This window comes from Bufo bufo, chromosome 2 (genome assembly GCF_905171765.1).
Source record: "Bufo bufo chromosome 2, aBufBuf1.1, whole genome shotgun sequence".
Classification (NCBI taxonomy): Eukaryota; Metazoa; Chordata; class Amphibia; order Anura; family Bufonidae; genus Bufo; species Bufo bufo.
The window spans coordinates 5,745,029-5,763,428 of NC_053390.1; positions in this window are offsets into that span (position 1 = coordinate 5,745,029).

Genomic DNA, 18,400 nt, shown 5'->3' on the forward strand with positions numbered 1-18,400 from the left:
CGAAGTATTCTCCATCTTCGTTTTAGCTCCAAATTCATCAACTTCGCTAATTCTAGCAATCAAATAGGAAGGTTGACTATAGAGACAGCTGTGTTTAATTCGCTATGCGATTATATTACTTTGCTTTTTAAAAAAAAAAAAAAGAATAGTTAAATACTTGATTATTAAAATGATTCTATTTATTAAAAAAAAAAGCAAAGTAATATAATCGCATAGCGAATTAAACACAGCTGTCTCTAGAGTCAACCTTCCTATTTGATTGCTAGAATTAGCGAAGTTGATGAATATGGAGCTAAAACGAAGATGGAGAATACTTCGTTATCTTCGTTTTGAGGAATATGACGAATACATTCGTCATATTCGCTAATTCTACCAGCCAACCATAGTAAACCAGGTCCAAGTTGAAATCGCAATTCGATTAATTCAAGTTATAATAATCGAATTTCGATTACAATTTAGCACTGCTATATTCCATATTAGGCTAGAATTGTGCTAAGTGCTAACTTGAAATCGAAATTCGATTATTATAACTTGAATTAATCGAATTGCGATTTCAACGTAATTCTCAAATGCGACAGTACATTCTAGTATGGAGACGTTCCCATGGTGATGGGGATGCTCCATGAGCACGGAAGTCGTCAGAAGCGGCAACGGGCACTGACTGGAGCAGCCAGGAAGCCAGGAATCCTAAGGACAGGTAAGAACTACTTTTGGGAAGTGGGAAAGAAAAAAATATAACAATAAAAAACAAAATATGAATATTCGAAATATCGAATTTATAGCACTATATTAAAAATATTCGCGAATTAGCGAAGTGCCGATATTCGCTAAAAAAATTTGATATTCGAATATTCGCGCTCAACACTACTCACTAGTTGACCATGAGGACGAGATGATATCTGGTTGTATATCTGAGACCTTCCATGAGCTCTGTAGTGTGAACCGTTTCACATTTAGGTTTATTTGCCTGTGATGAACGTCTTTTATGTCTCTTCTCATCGTCCTTTGATTCACCCTCTGCATCGGACCTCAGCGAGGAAAAGATCGAGATACAGCAGGATTCAAACATGGAGCTATCAATTCCAAAATTAAGACACTGTCCCTGGATGAATGAGAAGATTGAAAGGAACGAAAAAGCTGATTAATATCTTGAGTTCTGCAGTGTGTTCAGTGGTGGGTTACTCCATGACCTCTGTACCCTGTATACCGCCTGGTGGCTGCTGTGGCAGGTGCCGCACTATGAAGTGCCTTTTGCACTGTGGCATTAGAAGAATTCTGATATCTCTGACTTTTAGTCTAACCAGACTGTCTGTTACTCTGTAATTCCTCTAGCGCCGTTCTATGGAAACAGTAGGTGTAAAGAGCACACCAAATGCTTGAAATAACTTCTTTATTAACTTCAACTTTTCTTCATATATAACACTGACGCCTCCGCAGCAGATAGTCCATGTACAAAACACGTGTTTAATAAAGTATCACAAAATGGCGGTATGCATTGTCGGGAAGTTTTAATTCAATTAAGAATTATTAATTATGGTCATAAAAATAATTAACCATAAATTTATATTTTTTTTAATTTGTCATAAACTCTTAAAATCATGACCTGGTGTATTGCAGACAACCTAATTGATACAATTCACATCTGAGTCCGACTATTTCCTGAGATAAATAAGTTCTTTTTGACGTGAGATGGCGTTAATGATACCATGTAGTTCTGCATTATACAATAATACAAAGGTTTATTGGTTACAAGGTTATAAACAAATATAAGTAAATAAACACAATGATACATGCAAATGAATATATATATATATATAGCGTTAATATAAAGCATTACAAGCTTAACAATACATGTGAGTGGAAATAACTTGTTACATTATAACTAGAGTAGAGCGAACTCGAACTGTAAAGTTCGGGTTCGTACCGAACCTTCGGTTTTTCGGCACCTGGACCCGAACCCGAACATTTACGTAAAAGTTTGGGTTCGGTGTTCGGCTCTTTCTTGGCGCTTTTTGAAAGGCTGCACAGCAGCCAATCAACAAGCGTCATACTACTTGCCCCAAAAGGCCATCACAGCCATGCCTACTATTGGCATGGCTGTGATTGGCCAACTGCAGCATGTGACCCAGCCTCTATTTAAGCTGGAGTCACGTAGCGCCGCCCGTCACTCTGCTCGGATTAGTGTAGGGAGAGGCTGCAGCTGCTGTGAGGGAAAGATCAGGGAGAAATCTTATCAAGAACTGGTTTATGTACTCAGCGATCTACAGAAAAAGTGTTTTGTGGGGGCAGTGCACAATTGTTTTAAGCCTGCCCTGAGCCAACTACTGCTGAAAACAAATTTTTTTTTCTTCAGTTAGTCAATATCAATACCTGATCGGCAGCCATTTTATGCAACAATAGTGCACCAGCATAGGCTATCTGCATGTCTGCAAGTCCAGAAATACTGCTTTGAGACACTGGGGTTAAAAAAAAACCCTTTGTTTCATATACTGCACATCCAGGATTAGACGTGCATAAGTGAGTGTCACATTTAGGCCAGAAATACGGCTTTGGCATACTGGGTGAAACAAACCCCTCTGTTTCATATACTGCACATCTAGGATTAGACAAGCATAAGGGACTGTTCATTTTAGGTCAGAAATACAGCTTTTGCTTACTGGGGTGAAAAAACCTGGTCGTGGTGGTGTTAGAGGACCCTCTGGTGCAGTGAAAGGACGTGGCCGTTCTGCCACAGCTACACGTCCTACTGAACCTACTACCTCAGGTCCCAGTAGCCACCAGAATCCACAGCGATATTTGGTCGGGCCTAATGCCGTTCTAAGGATGGTAAGGCCTGAGCAAGTACAGGCGCTTGTCGATTGGGTGGCCGACAGTGGATCCAGCAGGTTCACATTATCTCCCACCCAGTCTTCTGCAGAAAGCGCACAGGTGACGCCTCAAACCCATGCCCATCAGTCTGTCACATCACCCCCGTGCATATCGGGGAACCTGTCTGAGCCTCAAGTTATGCAGCAGTCTCTTATGCTGTTTGAAGACTCTGCTGGCAGGGTTTCCCAAGGGCATCCACCTAGCCCTTCCCCAGGGGTGGAAGACATAGAATGCACTGACGCACAACCACTTATGTTTCCTGATGAGGACATGGGAATACCACCTCAGCACGTCTCTGATGATGACGAAACACAGGTGCCAACTGCTGCGTCTTTCTGCAGTGTGCAGACCGAAAAGGAGGTCAGGGAGGAAGACTGGGTGGAAGACGATGCAGGGGACGATGAGGTCCTAGGCCCCACATGGAATGAAGGTCGTGCCACTGACTTTCAGAGTTCGGAGGAAGAGGCAGTGGTGAGACCGAGCCAACAGCGTAGCAAAAGCGGGAGCAGGGTGCAAAAGCAGAGCAACCGTCGCCAAAACAGTTTGCCTGCTACTGGCCACCGTCACCAGGGACCGAGCACACCAAAGGCAGCTTCAAGGAGTTCCCTGGCATGGCACTTCTTCACACAATGTGCTGACAAGACCCGAGTGGTTTGCACGCTGTGCCATCAGAGCCTGATACGAGGCATTAAAGTTCTGAACCTTAGCATAACCTACATGACCAGGCATCTACATGTGAGACATGGGCTGCAGTGGAGTAAGCACCTTCAAAACCAAGAAAGGGCTCAGGCCCCTCCTGCTCCCTCTTCTGCTGCTGCCTCGGCCTCTTCCTCCGCCTCTGGAGGAACGTTGGCTCCTGCCGCCCAGCAAACAGAGGATGTGCCACCAACAACACCACCTCCGTCACCAAGCATCTCCACGGAAGCTTTCAGCTCTCCATTTCACAAACCTTTGAGAGAAAGCGTAAATTCCCACCTAGCCACCCTCGATCCCTGGCCCTGAATGCCAGCATTTCTAAACTGCTGGCCTATGAAATGCTGTCATTCAGGCTGGTGGAGACGGACAGCTTCAAACAGCTCATGTCGCTTGCTGTCCCACAGTGCGTCGTTACCAGCTGCCACTACTTCTCCAAGAGAGCCGTGGCCTCCCTGCACAACCAAGTATCGGATAAAATCAAGTGTGCACTGCGCAACGCCATCTGTGGCAAGGTCCACCTAACCACAGATACGTGGACCAGTAAGCACGGCCAGGGACGCTATATCTCCCTAACTGCACACTGGGTAAATGTAGTGGCGGCTGGGCCCAAGGCGGAGAGCTGTTTGGTGCAAGTCCTTCCGCCGCCAAGGATCGCAGGGCATCATTCTTTGCCTCCTGTTGCCTCCTCTTCCTATTCGGCTTCCTCCTCCTCCTCTTCTTCCACCTCCTCATCAGGTCAGCGACACACCTTCACCACCAACTTCAGCACAGCACGGGGTAAACGTCAGCAGGCCGTTCTGAAACTGATATGTTTGGGGGACAGGCCCCACACCGCGCAGGAGTTGTGGCGGGGTATAGAACAACAGACCGACGAGTGGTTGCTGCCGGTGAGCCTCATGCCTGGCCTGGTGGTGTGCGATAATGGGCGAAATCTCGTTGCAGCTCTGGGACTAGCCGGTTTGACGCACATCCCTTGCCTGGCGCATGTGCTGAATTTGGTGGTGCAGAAATTCATTCACAACTACCCCGATATGTCAGAGCTGCTGCATAAAATGTGGACCGTCTGTGCGCGCTTTCGGCGTTCTCACCCTGCTGCTGCTCGCCTGTCAGCGCTGCAGGGTAACTTCGGCCTTCCCGCTCACCGCCTCATATGCGACGTGCCCACCAGGTGGAACTCCACCTTGCACATGCTGGACAGACTGTGCGAGCAGCAGCAGGCCATAGTGGAGTTTCAGCTGCAGCACACACGGGTCAGTCGCACTGCGGATCAGACACACTTCACCACCAATGACTGGGCCTCCATGCGAGACCTGTGTGCCCTGTTGCGCTGTTTCGAGTACTCCACCAACATGGCCAGTGGCGATGACGCCATTATCAGCGTTACAATACCACTTCTATGTCTCCTTGAGAAAACACTTAGGGTGATGATGGAAGAGGATGTGGCCCAGGACGAGGAAGAGGGGTCATCTCTAACACTTTCAGGCCAGTCTTTTAGAAGTGGCTCAGAAAGAGGATTTTTTCAACAGCAGAGGCCAGGTACAAATTTGGTCAGCCAGGGCCCACTACTGGAGGACGAGGAGGATGAGGAGGAGGAGAAGGTGGAGGAGGATGAGGATGAAGCATGTTCACAGCGGGGTGGCATCCAACGCAGCTCGGGCCAATCACTGGTGCGTGGCTGGGGGGATACGGAGGACTTAGACGATACGCCTCCCACAGAGGACTGCTTGTCCTTACCTCTGGGCAGCCTGGAACACATGAGCGACTACATGCTGCAGTGCCTGCGCAACGACTGCAGAGTTGCCCACATTTTAACGTGTGCTGACTACTGGGTGGCCACCCTGCTGGATCCCCGGTACAAAAACAATGTGCCGTCCTTAATTGCCTCACTGGAGCGTGATAGGAAGATGCGCGAGTACAAGCGCACGCTCGTAGACGCGCTCCTGAGAGCATTCCCGACTGACGCCGGGGTACAAGTGGAAGCACAAGGCGAAGGAAGGGGAGGAGGAAGAGGTCGCCAACGCAGCTGTGTCAGCGCCAGCACCTCAGAAGGCAGGGTTAGCATGGCCGACATGTGAAAAAGCTTTGTCACCTCGCCGCAACAACCGCCCCAACTGCTATGGAGTGTGTTAGCAGGAGGCAGCATTTGAACAACATGGTGGAACAGTACCTGTGCACACGACTACACGTACTGACTGATGGTTCTGCCCCATTCAACTTCTGGGTCTCCAAATTGTCCACATGGCCTGAGCTTGCCCTGTATGCCTTGGAGGTGCTGGACTGCCCTGCGGCCGGTGTACTCTCTGAACGTGTATTCAGCAGGAGGCGTCATCACAGACAGACGCAGCCGCCTGTCTACAGCCAATGTGGACAAGCTGACGTTCATAAAAATGAACCAGGCATGGATCCCACAAGACTTGTCTGTACCTTGTGCGGAATAGACATTTATACCACCATCAAACATACATTATTGTACTCAAGTCAAGTGCAATGATTCTTTGTTTTCTTTTTTTTTTATTTGTTCCAATATTTTGGGGGCTACCTACCCCAATAAAAATAAAAAATAAAACATTGTTGGCTGCCTCCTCCTCCTCCATTGCTGCCTCCACCTACAAAACCACATTCACCGACTCCTCAACCTCCGACTCCATATCCACCTCCTTCTCTGAGTTGCAGGTTAATAATTTGTAATTTTTAGTTATTTTATTTTAAGTTATTTCCCTATCCACATTTGTTTGCAGAGCAGTTGCCATGCTCTTAAGCACATTTTACTGCCTTTTACATCCCTCTAGCCTTTTCAAGGACTATTTTAGAGCCATTTTAATTTAAAAAAGTGCCAATTTTTGTGCCCTAAATTGAAAAAATTCTTATTTTCAATTGTCGGGTGACATTTTACCATTTTTGGCGTATACAAACCCCTGCTGTGCCTGGGTGACAGGGGCCTAAATCTCTCAAAATCCTCTGTTCTATTGCTGGGTGACATGAACCCCCTTTTGCTGTGAATGAACCCCTGCTGTGCCTGGGTGACAGGGGCCTAAATCTCTCAAAATCCTCTGTTCTATTGCTGGGTGACATGAACCCCCTTTTGCCGTGAATGAACCCCTGCTGTGCCTGGGTGACAGGGGCCTAAATCTCTCAAAATCCTCTTGTGGCGAAACCAACCTCGCCACTGGGTTTTGGAGAGGACTGGCTACTGGCCTCTTGCCCCTGGATTATGGGCCATATACTAACTTTTAAACCCCTGAACCTATTCAAGTGAATTTTGGATAGGTTTGTCCCCAAGTTATACTGTTTAAATTGATGTAAGTTATATGTATGGCCAATGTAAACTCACTAAGTTGTAACAATTTATAATAAGTGTAACTTGTCAGCTTGGGAGGAAATGCTGGGTGTGTTTCTATTGTGCCATTGTCCCATTGTGTGTGTTTAAATGGTGATGTCTGTTCTGTTGTCCTCACATGTGTATTGGCGATCTCCCTTTGTCCTCAGAGATAATTGGATTGCTCCTCAGGTTGTCTCCGGGACAGAGAGGAGGAGACCATGATGCATTGTGGGGATATGTTGTATTTGTCCTATGTCACAGTCTTCATTCTGGTCCTCTGGGGGCGTGAATGATTGGTTGCTGTAGTTACATTGTATGTGTTGTAAATTACTGATTGGTTGTATTTCAAACCCCTGTGGGCAGTACTATGTTTGTGGTTTATGAATAAAAGAGGCTGTACGTGAAGTACAGTCAGACCACTGCTTGACCCTCAACACGGAGCCTTGTCTCGTTATTGGGGGGATTCACTGTATGCTGTTAGAAGACCGATTGCCAGAAGTGTAAGCTGATCCCTGTTCGTCTGCTAGCAGCTATTCGTGAGGTTCCAGTTTGGAGTGCTACTTTGTATCCAGTTCGGGGGTTTGGTGTTCCTGCAGTAGCTGTGCCTGTCTCTCAGAAAGGGGCTTATCGCCTAAACGGATTTTAACCCCTTGTCTGCTGAAACGTGCCGTTACACCTCTGTTCTATTGCTGGGTGACATGAACCCCCTTTTGCCGTGAATGAACCCCTGCTGTGCCTGGGTAACAGGGGCCTAAATCTCTCAAAATCCTCTGTTCTATTGCTGGGTGACATGAACCCTCTTTTGCCGTGAATGAACCCCTGCTCTGCATTGCTGACAGGGGCCTAAATCTCTCAAAATCCTCTGTTGTATTGCTGGGTGACATGAACCCCCTTTTGCCGTGAATGAACCCCTGCTGAGCCTGGGTGACAGGGGCCAAAATTTCTCAAAATCCTCTGTTCTATTGCTGGGTGACATGAACCCCCTTTTGCCGTGAATGAACCCCTGCTGTGTCTGGGTGACAGGGGCCTAAATCTCTCAAAATCCTCTGTTCTAATGCAGGGAACTAAATTTAGTGAAAACATCTGTTACTGATGGGAAGATGCGCGACTACAAGCGCACGCTGATGATGGCATTCCCACCTGACAGCGGGGGCACAGTGGAAGCACAAGGCGAAGGCAGAGGAGGAGGAAGAGGTCGCCAACGAAGCTGGGGCACCGCCAGCACCTGAGAAGGCAGGGTTATCATGGCCGACATGTGGAGAAGCTTTGTCAGCCTTGGAGGTGCTGACCTGCCCTGCAGCCAGTGTATAGTGTGAACGTGTGTTTAGCACGGCAGAGAGCATTATCACAGGCCACAGCCAACGTGGACAAGCTTACGTTTATTAAAATGAACCAGGCCTGGATCCCACAGGACTTGTACGTACCTTGTGCAGAATAGACATTTATACCAGCCTCAACCATCCATTCTTGTACTCAAGTGCACTTATTCTTTGTTTTATTTTGTTATATGTCACAATATTTTGGGGGATACCCCGAATTTAAAAATAAGAAATAACACAAATCAGTGTTGGCTACCTATTCCTCCTTCACCGCCGCTTCCACCTACACCGCCACGTCAACCTACACCGCCACATCCACCCATCCACCGCCTCCTCAACCTCCTACTCCTAGATCCAGATTGTCATTTTAAATTTTTCTGTATTTTATGTTATTTTAAGTCATTTCCCTGTCCACATTTGTTTGCAGAGCACTTGCCATGCTCTTAAGCACATTTTGATGCCTTTTGCAGCCCTCTAGCCCTTTCCAGGACTATTTTAGAGCCATTTTAGTGCCCAAAAGTTCGGGTCCCGATTGACTTCAATGGGGTTCGGGGTCAAGTTCGGGTCAAGTTCGGGTCCCGAACTCGACCTTTTTTTTCAAGTTCAGCCGAACTCGTCGAACCAGAACATCCAGGTGTCCGCTCAACTCTAATAATGTCCCGTCCCCCCAGTGGCTTCCAGCAATAATAATGTCCCGTCTCCCCTAGTGGCTTCTAGCATTAATAATGTCCCATCCCCCCAGTTGCTTCTAGCATTAATAATGTCCCGTCCACCTAGTGGCTTCCAGCATTAATAATGTCCCATCCCCCCAGTGGCTTCCAGCAATAATAATGTCCCGCCCCCCCATTGGCTTCAAGCAATAATAATTTCCCGTCCCCCCAGTGGCTTCCAGCAATAATAATGTCCCGTCCCCCCAGTGGCTTCCAGCACTAATAATGTGTGTCCCCCCCCCCAGTGGCTTCCAGCAATAATAATGTCCCGTCCCCCCAGTGGCTTCCAGCAATAATAATGTCCCATCCCCCCAGTGGTTTCCAGCAATAATAATGTCCCGTCCCTCCAGTGGCTTCCAGCAATAATAATGTCCCATTCCCCCAGTGGTTTCCAGCAATAATAATGTCCCGTCCCTCCAGTGGCTTCCAGCAATAATAATGTCCCATTCCCCCAGTGGTTTCCAGCATTAATAATGTCCCATCCCTCCAGTGGTTTCCAGCAATAATAATGTCCCATCCCTCCAGTGGTTTCCAGCAATAATAATGTCCCATCCCCCCAGTGGTTTCCAGCAATAATAATGTCCCATCCCTCCAGTGGCTTCCAGCAATAATAATGTCCCATCCCCCCAGTGGTTTCCAGCAATAATAATGTCCCGTCCCTCCAGTGGCTTCCAGCAATAATAATGTCCCATCCCCCCAGTGGTTTCCAGCAATAATAATGTCCCGTCCCCCAGTGGCTTCCAGTACTAATAATGTCCCGTCCCCCCAGTGGCTTCCAGCAATAATAATGTCCCATCCCCCCAGTGGCTTCCAGCAATAATAATGTCCCGTCCCCCCAGTGGCTTCCAGCAATAATAATGTCCCATCCCCCCAGTGGCTTCCAGCAATAATAATGTCCCGTCCCCCAGTGGCTTCCAGCAATAATAATGTCCCGTCCCCAGTGGCTTCCAGCAATAATAATGTCCCGTCCCCCAGTGGCTTCCAGCAATAATAATGTCCCGTCCCCCAGTGGCTTCCAGCATAATAATGTCCCGTCCCTCCAGTGGCTTCCAGCAATAATAATGTCCCCCCCCAGTGGTTTCCAGCAATAATAATGTCCCTCCCCCAGTGGCTTCCAGCAATAATAATGTCCCTCCCCCCAGTGGCTTCCAGCAATAATAATGTCCCGTCCCCCCAGTGGTTCCAGCAATAATAATGTCCCGTCCCCCAGTGGCTTCCAGCAATAATAATGTCCCGTCCCCCCAGTGGCTTCCAGCAATAATAATGTCCCGTCCCCCAGTGGCTTCCAGCAATAATAATGTCCCGTCCCCCCAGTGGCTTCCAGCAATAATAATGTCCCGTCCCCCCAGTGGCTTCCAGTACTAATAATGTCCCGTCCCCCAGTGGCTTCCAGTACTAATAATGCCCGTCCCCCCAGTGGCTTCCAGCAATAATAATGTCCCGTTCCCCCAGTGGCTTCCAGCAATAATAATGTCCCGTCCCCCCAGTGGCTTCCAGTACTAATAATGTCCGTCCCCCAGTGGCTTCCAGCAATAATAATGTCCCCCCCCAGTGGCTTCCAGCAATAATAATGTCCCGTCCCCCCAGTGGCTTCCAGCAATAATAATGTCCCCCCCCCTGGCTTCCAGCAATAATAATGTCCTCCCCCCAGTGGCTTCCAGTACTAATAATGCTCCCCCCCCCAGTGGCTTCCAGCATTAATAATGCTCCCCCCCCAGTGGCTTCCAGCATTAATAATGCCCTCCCCCCAGTGGCTTCCAGCAAAATAATGTCCCCCCCCAGTGGCTTCCAGTATAATAATGTCCCCCCCGAGTGGTTCCAGCATAATAATGCTCCCCCCCCCAGTGGCTTCCAGCAATAATAATGTCCCGTCCCCCCAGTGGCTTCTAGTAATAATAATGTCCCGTCCCCCCAGTGGCTTCCAGTACTAATAATGCTCCCCCCCCCCCCCCTGGCTTCCAGCAATAATAATGTCCCATTCCCCCAGTGGCTTCCAGCAATAATAATTCCCGTCCCCCCCAGTGACTTCCAGTACTAATAATGTCCCGTCCCTCCAGTGGCTTCCAGCAATAATAATGTCCCCCCCCCCCAGTGGCTTCCAGTACTAATAATGCTCCCCCCCCACAGTGGCTTCCAGCATTAATAATGCTCCCCCCCCACAGTGGCTTCCAGCATTAATAATGCTCCCCCCACAGTGGCTTCCAGCATTAATAATGCTCCCCCCCACAGTGGCTTCCAGCATTAATAATGCTCCCCCCACAGTGGCTTCCAGCATTAATAATGCTCCCCCCCACAGTGGCTTCCAGCATACACAGTATCCTCCGTAGCGCATATTTTAGAAGCCTAGCCAAATGCACGCAGCTCCGTGAGCTCTGCTGCAGACCTAGCTAGAGCGGCAAATAATAGCTTTTACCAAAGCAGTCATAGGCAAAGTGACTAAAGGAAGGGTAACGAGACTGCTGGTCGACTAAAACTTGCTCTTAGCCAAAGTAATATACAGGATCTTCTCAAAAAAATTAGCATATTGTGATAAAGTTCATTATTTTCTGTAATGTACTGATAAACATTAGACTTTCATATATTTTAGATTCATTACACACAACTGAAGTAGTTCAAGCCTTTTCTTGTTTTAATATTGATGATTTTGGCATTACAGCTCATGAAAACCCAAAATTCCTATCTCAAAAAATTAGCGTATCATGAAAAGGTTCTCTAAACAAGCTATTAACCTAATCATCTGAATCAACTAATTAACTCTAAACACCTGCAAAAGATTCCTGAGGCTTTTAAAAACTCCCAGCCTGGTTCTTTACTCAAAACCGCAATCATGGGTAAGACTGCTGACCTCACTGCTGTCCAGAAGGCCATCATTGACACCCTCAAGCAAGAGGGTAGGACACAGAAAGAAATTTCTGAACGAATAGGCTGTTCCCAGAGTGCTGTATCAAGGCACCTCAGTGGGAAGTCTGTGGGAAGGAAAAAGTGTGGGAGAAAACGCTGCACAACGAGAAGAGGTGGACGGACCCTGAGAAATTGTGGAGAAGGATCGATTCCAGACCTTGGGGGACCTGCGGAAGTAGTGGACTGAGTCTGGAGTAGAAACATCCAGAGCCACCGTGTACAGGCGTGTGCAGGAAATGGGCTACAGGTGCCGCATTCCCAAGGTCAAGCCACTTTTAAACCAGAAACAGCGGCAGAAGCGCCTGACCTGGGCTACAGAGAAGCAGCACTGGACTGTTGCTCAGTGGTCCAAAGTACTTTTTTCGGATGAAAGCAAATTTTGCATGTCTTTCGGAAATCAAGGTGCCAGAGTCTGGAGGAAGACTGGGGAGAGGAAATGCCAAAATGCCTAAGTCCAGTGTCAAGTACCCACAGTCAGTGATGGTCTGGGGTGCCATGTCAGCTGCAGGTGTTGGTCCACTGTGTTTTATCAAGGGCAGGGTCAATGCAGCTAGCTATCAGGAGATTTTGGAGCACTTCATGCTTCCATCTGCTGAAAAGCTTTATGGAGATGAAGATTTCATTTTTCAGCACGACCTGGCACCTGCTCACAGGTTTACTGACTATGGTATTACTGTGCTCAATGGCCTGCCAACTCTCCTGACCTGAACCCCATAGAGAATCTGTGGGATATTGGGAAGAGAAAGTTGAGAGACGCAAGACCCAACACTCTGGATGAGCTTAAGGCTGCTATCGAAGCATCCTGGGCCTCCATAACACCTCGGCAGTGCCACAGGCTGATTGCCTCCATGCCACATTGCCGCATTGAAGCAAAAGGATTCCCCACCAAGTATGAGTGCAGAACTGAACTTAATTATTTGAAGGTTGACTTTTTTTGTATTAAAAAACTTTTCTTTTATTTGTCGGATGAAATATGCTAATTTTTTTAGATAGGAATTTGGGTTTTCATGAGCTGTATGCCAAAATCATCAATATTAAAACGAAAAGGCTTGAACTACTTCAGTTGTGTGTAATGAATCTAAAATATATTAAAGTCTAATGTTTATCAGTACATTACAGAAAATAATGAACTTTATCACAATATGCAATTTTTTTTTGAAGAACCTGTAAAGAAAAAAGGAGGGGGGTGAGCAAAGCAGCGAGGGGCGCCAAAGGATGCCTGGGTATTTTAAAAACTGAGAGGTCAGGGAAATACGTAAGTGGGGCTGCTTCACACCAAACAGCGGTCTGAGAAGCAGACCGTAGTGTACAAAATACATTCGGAAGGAGGAAAAAGGAAGGTGGTGGAGCGCCAAGAAGAATTATCAAAGGTATGATTGCTATATAGGAAGTAAATCGATCAGATAGAGAGCTCCCGATGGTGAATTAGAGGCCTGAACAATAAAATAAAGTAAAGTAAAGTAAAGTAAAATAAAATAAAGCTCCGCAGACCGTTTGTTCTGGCATAAAACACGTAGGTTAGATTCGGCCAGAGCAACACGATCCGGGTAGAGTTAAGCGAACACCTGGATGTTCGGGTTCGAGAAGTTCGGCCGAACTTCCCGGAAATGTTCGGGTTCGGGATCCGAACCCGACCCGAACTTTGTCCCGAACCCGAACCCCATTAAAGTCAATGGGGACACAAACTTTTTGGCACTAAAAAGGCTGTAAAACAGCCCAGGAAAAGAGCTAGAGAGCTGCAAAAGGCAGCAACATGTAGGTAAATCCCTTGCAAACAAATGTGGATAGGGAAATGAATTAAAATAAAAATAAAAAAAATAAAATTAACCAATATCAATTGGACAGAGGTCCCATAGCAGAGAATCTGGCTTCAAGTCAGCAGAGAATCAGTCTCTTCATGCCATAGCAAAGAATCTGGCTTCATGTCAGCAGAGAATCAGTCTCTTCATGCCATAGCAGAGAATCTGGCCTTATGTCAGCGCAGAATCTGTATTCATGTCATAGCAGAGAATCAGGCTTCACGTCACCCACCACTGGAACAGGCCACTGTCACACATTTAGGCCCAGGCACCCAGGCAGAGGAGAGAGGTCCCGTAACAGAGAATCTGGCCTTATGTCAGCGCAGAATCAGTATTCATGTCATAGCAGAGAATCAGGCTTCACGTCAACCCACCACTGGAACAGGCCACTGTCACACATTTAGGGCCCAGGCACCCAGCAGAGGAGAAAGGTCCCGTAACAGAGAATCTGGCCTTATGTCAGCGCAGAATCAGTCTTCATGTCATAGCAGAGAATCAGGCTTCACGTCACCCACCACTGGAACAGGCCACTGTCACACATTTAGCCCAGGCACCCAGACAGAGGAGAGCGGTCCCGTAACAGGAATCTGGCCTTATGTCAGCGCAGAATCAGTCTTCATGTCATAGCAGAGAATCAGGCTTCACGTCACCCACCACTGGAACAGGCCACTGTCACACATTTAGGCCCCGGCACCCGACAGAGGAGAGCGGTCCCGTAACAGAGAATCTGGCCTTATGTCAGCACAGAATCTGTCTTCATGTCATAGCAGAGAATCAGGCTTCACGTCACCCACCACTGGAACAGGCCACTGTCACACATTTAGGCCAGGCACCCAGGCAGAGGAGAGAGGTCCCCGTAACAGAGAATCTGGCCTATGTCAGCGCAGAATCTGTCTTCATGTCATAGCAGAGAATCAGGCTTCACGTCACCCACCACTGGAACAGGCCACTGTCACACATTTAGGCCGCGGCACCCAGACAGAGGAGAGCGGTCCGTAACAGAGAATCTGGCCTTATGTCAGCGCAGAATCTGTCTTCATGTCATAGCAGAGAATCAGGCTTCACGTCACCCACCACTGGAACAGGCCACTGTCACACATTTAGGCCAGGCACCCAGGCAGAGGAGAGCGGTCCCGTAACAGAGAATCTGGCCTTATGTCAGCGCAGAATCTGTCTTCATGTCATAGCAGAGAATCAGGCTTCACGTCACCCACCACTGGAACAGGCCACTGTCACACATTTAGGCCCAGGCACCCAGGCAGAGGAGAGAGGTCCCGTAACAGAGAATCTGGCCTTATGTCAGCGCAGAATCTGTCTTCATGTCATAGCAGAGAATCAGGCTTCACGTCACCCACCACTGGAACAGGCCACTGTCACACATTTAGGCCCAGGCACCCAGGCAGAGAGAGAGGTCCCGTAACAGAGAATCTGGCCTTATGTCAGCGCAGAATCTGTCTTCATGTCATAGCAGAGAATCAGGCTTCACGTCACCCACCACTGGAACAGGCCACTGTCACACATTTAGGCCCAGGCACCCAGACAGAGGAGAGAGGTCCCGTAACAGAGAATCTGGCCTTATGTCAGCGCAGAATCAGTCTTCATGTCATAGCAGAGAATCAGGCTTCACGTCACCCACCACTGGAACAGGCCACTGTCACACATTTAGGCCCCGGCACCCAGACAGAGGAGAGAGGTCCCGTAACAGAGAATCTGGCCTTATGTCAGCGCAGAATCTGTCTTCATGTCATAGCAGAGAATCAGGCTTCACGTCACCCACCACTGGAACAGGCCACTGTCACACATTTAGGCCCCGGCACCCAGACAGAGGAGAGCGGTCCCGTAACAGAGAATCTGGCCTTATGTCAGCGCAGAATCTGTCTTCATGTCATAGCAGAGAATCAGGCTTCACGTCACCCACCACTGGAACAGGCCACTGTCACACATTTAGGCCCAGGCACCCAGGCAGAGGAGAGAGGTCCCGTAACAGAGAATCTGGCCTTTTGTCAGCGCAGAATCTGTATTCATGTCATAGCAGAGAATCAGGCTTCACGTCACCCACCACTGGAACAGGCCACTGTCACACATTTAGGCCCCGGCACCCAGACAGAGGAGAGAGGTCCCGTAACAGAGAATCTGGCCTTATGTCAGCGCAGAATCAGTCTTCATGTCATAGCAGAGAATCAGGCTTCACGTCACCCACCACTGGAACAGGCCACTGTCACACATTTAGGCCCAGGCACCCAGACAGAGGAGAGAGGTCCCGTAACAGAGAATCTGGCCTTATGTCAGCGCAGAATCTGTCTTCATGTCATAGCAGAGAATCAGGCTTCACGTCACCCACCACTGGAACAGGCCACTGTCACACATTTAGGCCCAGGCACCCAGACAGAGGAGAGCGGTCCCGTAACAGAGAATCTGGCCTTATGTCAGCGCAGAATCTGTCTTCATGTCATAGCAGAGAATCAGGCTTCACGTCACCCACCACTGGAACAGGCCACTGTCACACATTTAGGCCCAGGCACCCAGACAGAGGAGAGAGGTCCCGTAACAGAGAATCTGGCCTTATGTCAGCGCAGAATCTGTCTTCATGTCATAGCAGAGAATCAGGCTTCACGTCACCCACCACTGGAACAGGCCACTGTCACACATTTAGGCCCCGGCACCCAGACAGAGGAGAGAGGTCCCGTAACAGAGAATCTGGCCTTATGTCAGCGCAGAATCTGTCTTCATGTCATAGCAGAGAATCAGGCTTCACGTCACCCACCACTGGAACAGGCCACTGTCACACATTTAGGCCCCGGCACCCAGACAGAGGAGAGCGGTCCCGTAACAGAGAATCTGGCCTTATGTCAGCGCAGAATCTGTCTTCATGTCATAGCAGAGAATCAGGCTTCACGTCACCCACCACTGGAACAGGCCACTGTCACACATTTAGGCCCCGGCACCCAGACAGAGGAGAGAGGTCCCGTAACAGAGAATCTGGCCTTATGTCAGCGCAGAATCTGTCTTCATGTCATAGCAGAGAATCAGGCTTCACGTCACCCACCACTGGAACAGGCCTCTGTCACACATTTAGGCCCAGGCACCCAGGCAGAGGAGAGAGGTCCCGTAACAGAGAATCTGGCCTTATGTCAGCGCAGAATCTGTCTTCATGTCATAGCAGAGAATCAGGCTTCACGTCACCCACCACTGGAACAGGCCACTGTCACACATTTAGGCCCAGGCACCCAGGCAGAGGAGAGAGGTCCCGTAACAGAGAATCTGGCCTTATGTCAGCGCAGAATCTGTCTTCATGTCATAGCAGAGAATCAGGCTTCACGTCACCCACCACTGGAACAGGCCACTGTCACACATTTAGGCCCAGGCACCCAGGCAGAGGAGAGCGGTCCCGTAACAGAGAATCTGGCCTTATGTCAGCGCAGAATCTGTCTTCATGTCATAGCAGAGAATCAGGCTTCACGTCACCCACCACTGGAACAGGCCACTGTCACACATTTAGGCCCCGGCACCCAGGCAGAGGAGAGAGGTCCCGTAACAGAGAATCTGGCCTTATGTCAGCGCAGAATCTGTCTTCATGTCATAGCAGAGAATCAGGCTTCACGTCACCCACCACTGGAACAGGCCACTGTCACACATTTAGGCCCAGGCACCCAGGCAGAGGAGAGAGGTCCCGTAACAGAGAATCTGGCCTTATGTCAGCGCAGAATCTGTCTTCATGTCATAGCAGAGAATCAGGCTTCACGTCACCCACCACTGGAACAGGCCACTGTCACACATTTAGGCCCAGGCACCCAGGCAGAGGAGAGAGGTCCCGTAACAGAGAATCTGGCCTTATGTCAGCGCAGAATCTGTATTCATGTCATAGCAGAGAATCAGGCTTCACGTCACCCACCACTGGAACAGGCCACTGTCACACATTTAGGCCCCAGGCACCCAGACAGAGGAGAGCGGTCCCCTAACAGAGAATCTGGCCTTATGTCAGCGCAGAATCTGTCTTCATGTCATAGCAGAGAATCAGGCTTCACGTCACCCACCACTGGAACAGGCCACTGTCACACATTTAGGCCCAGGCACCCAGGCAGAGGAGAGAGGTCCCGTAACAGAGAATCTGGCCTTATGTCAGCACAGAATCTGTCTTCATGTCATAGCAGAGAATCAGGCTTCACGTCACCCACCACTGGAACAGGCCACTGTCACACATTTAGGCCCAGGCACCCAGGACAGAGGAGAGAGGTCCCGTAACAGAGAATCTGGCCTTATGTCAGCGCAGAATCTGTCTTCATGTCATAGCAGAGAATCAGGCTTCACGTCACCCACCACTGGAACAGGCCACTGTCACACATTTAGGCCCCGGCACCCAGGACAGAGGAGAGAGGTCCCGTAACAGAGAATCTGGCCTTATGTCAGCGCAGAATCTGTCTTCATGTCATAGCAGAGAATCAGGCTTCACGTCACCCACCACTGGAACAGGCCACTGTCACACATTTAGGCCCAGGCACCCAGGCAGAGGAGAGAGGTCCCGTAACAGAGAATCTGGCCTTATGTCAGCGCAGAATCTGTCTTCATGTCATAGCAGAGAATCAGGCTTCACGTCACCCACCACTGGAACAGGCCACTGTCACACATTTAGGCCCCGGCACCCAGACAGAGGAGAGCGGTCCCGTAACAGAGAATCTGGCCTTATGTCAGCGCAGAATCTGTCTTCATGTCATAGCAGAGAATCAGGCTTCACGTCACCCACCACTGGAACAGGCCACTGTCACACATTTAGGCCCCCGGCACCCAGAC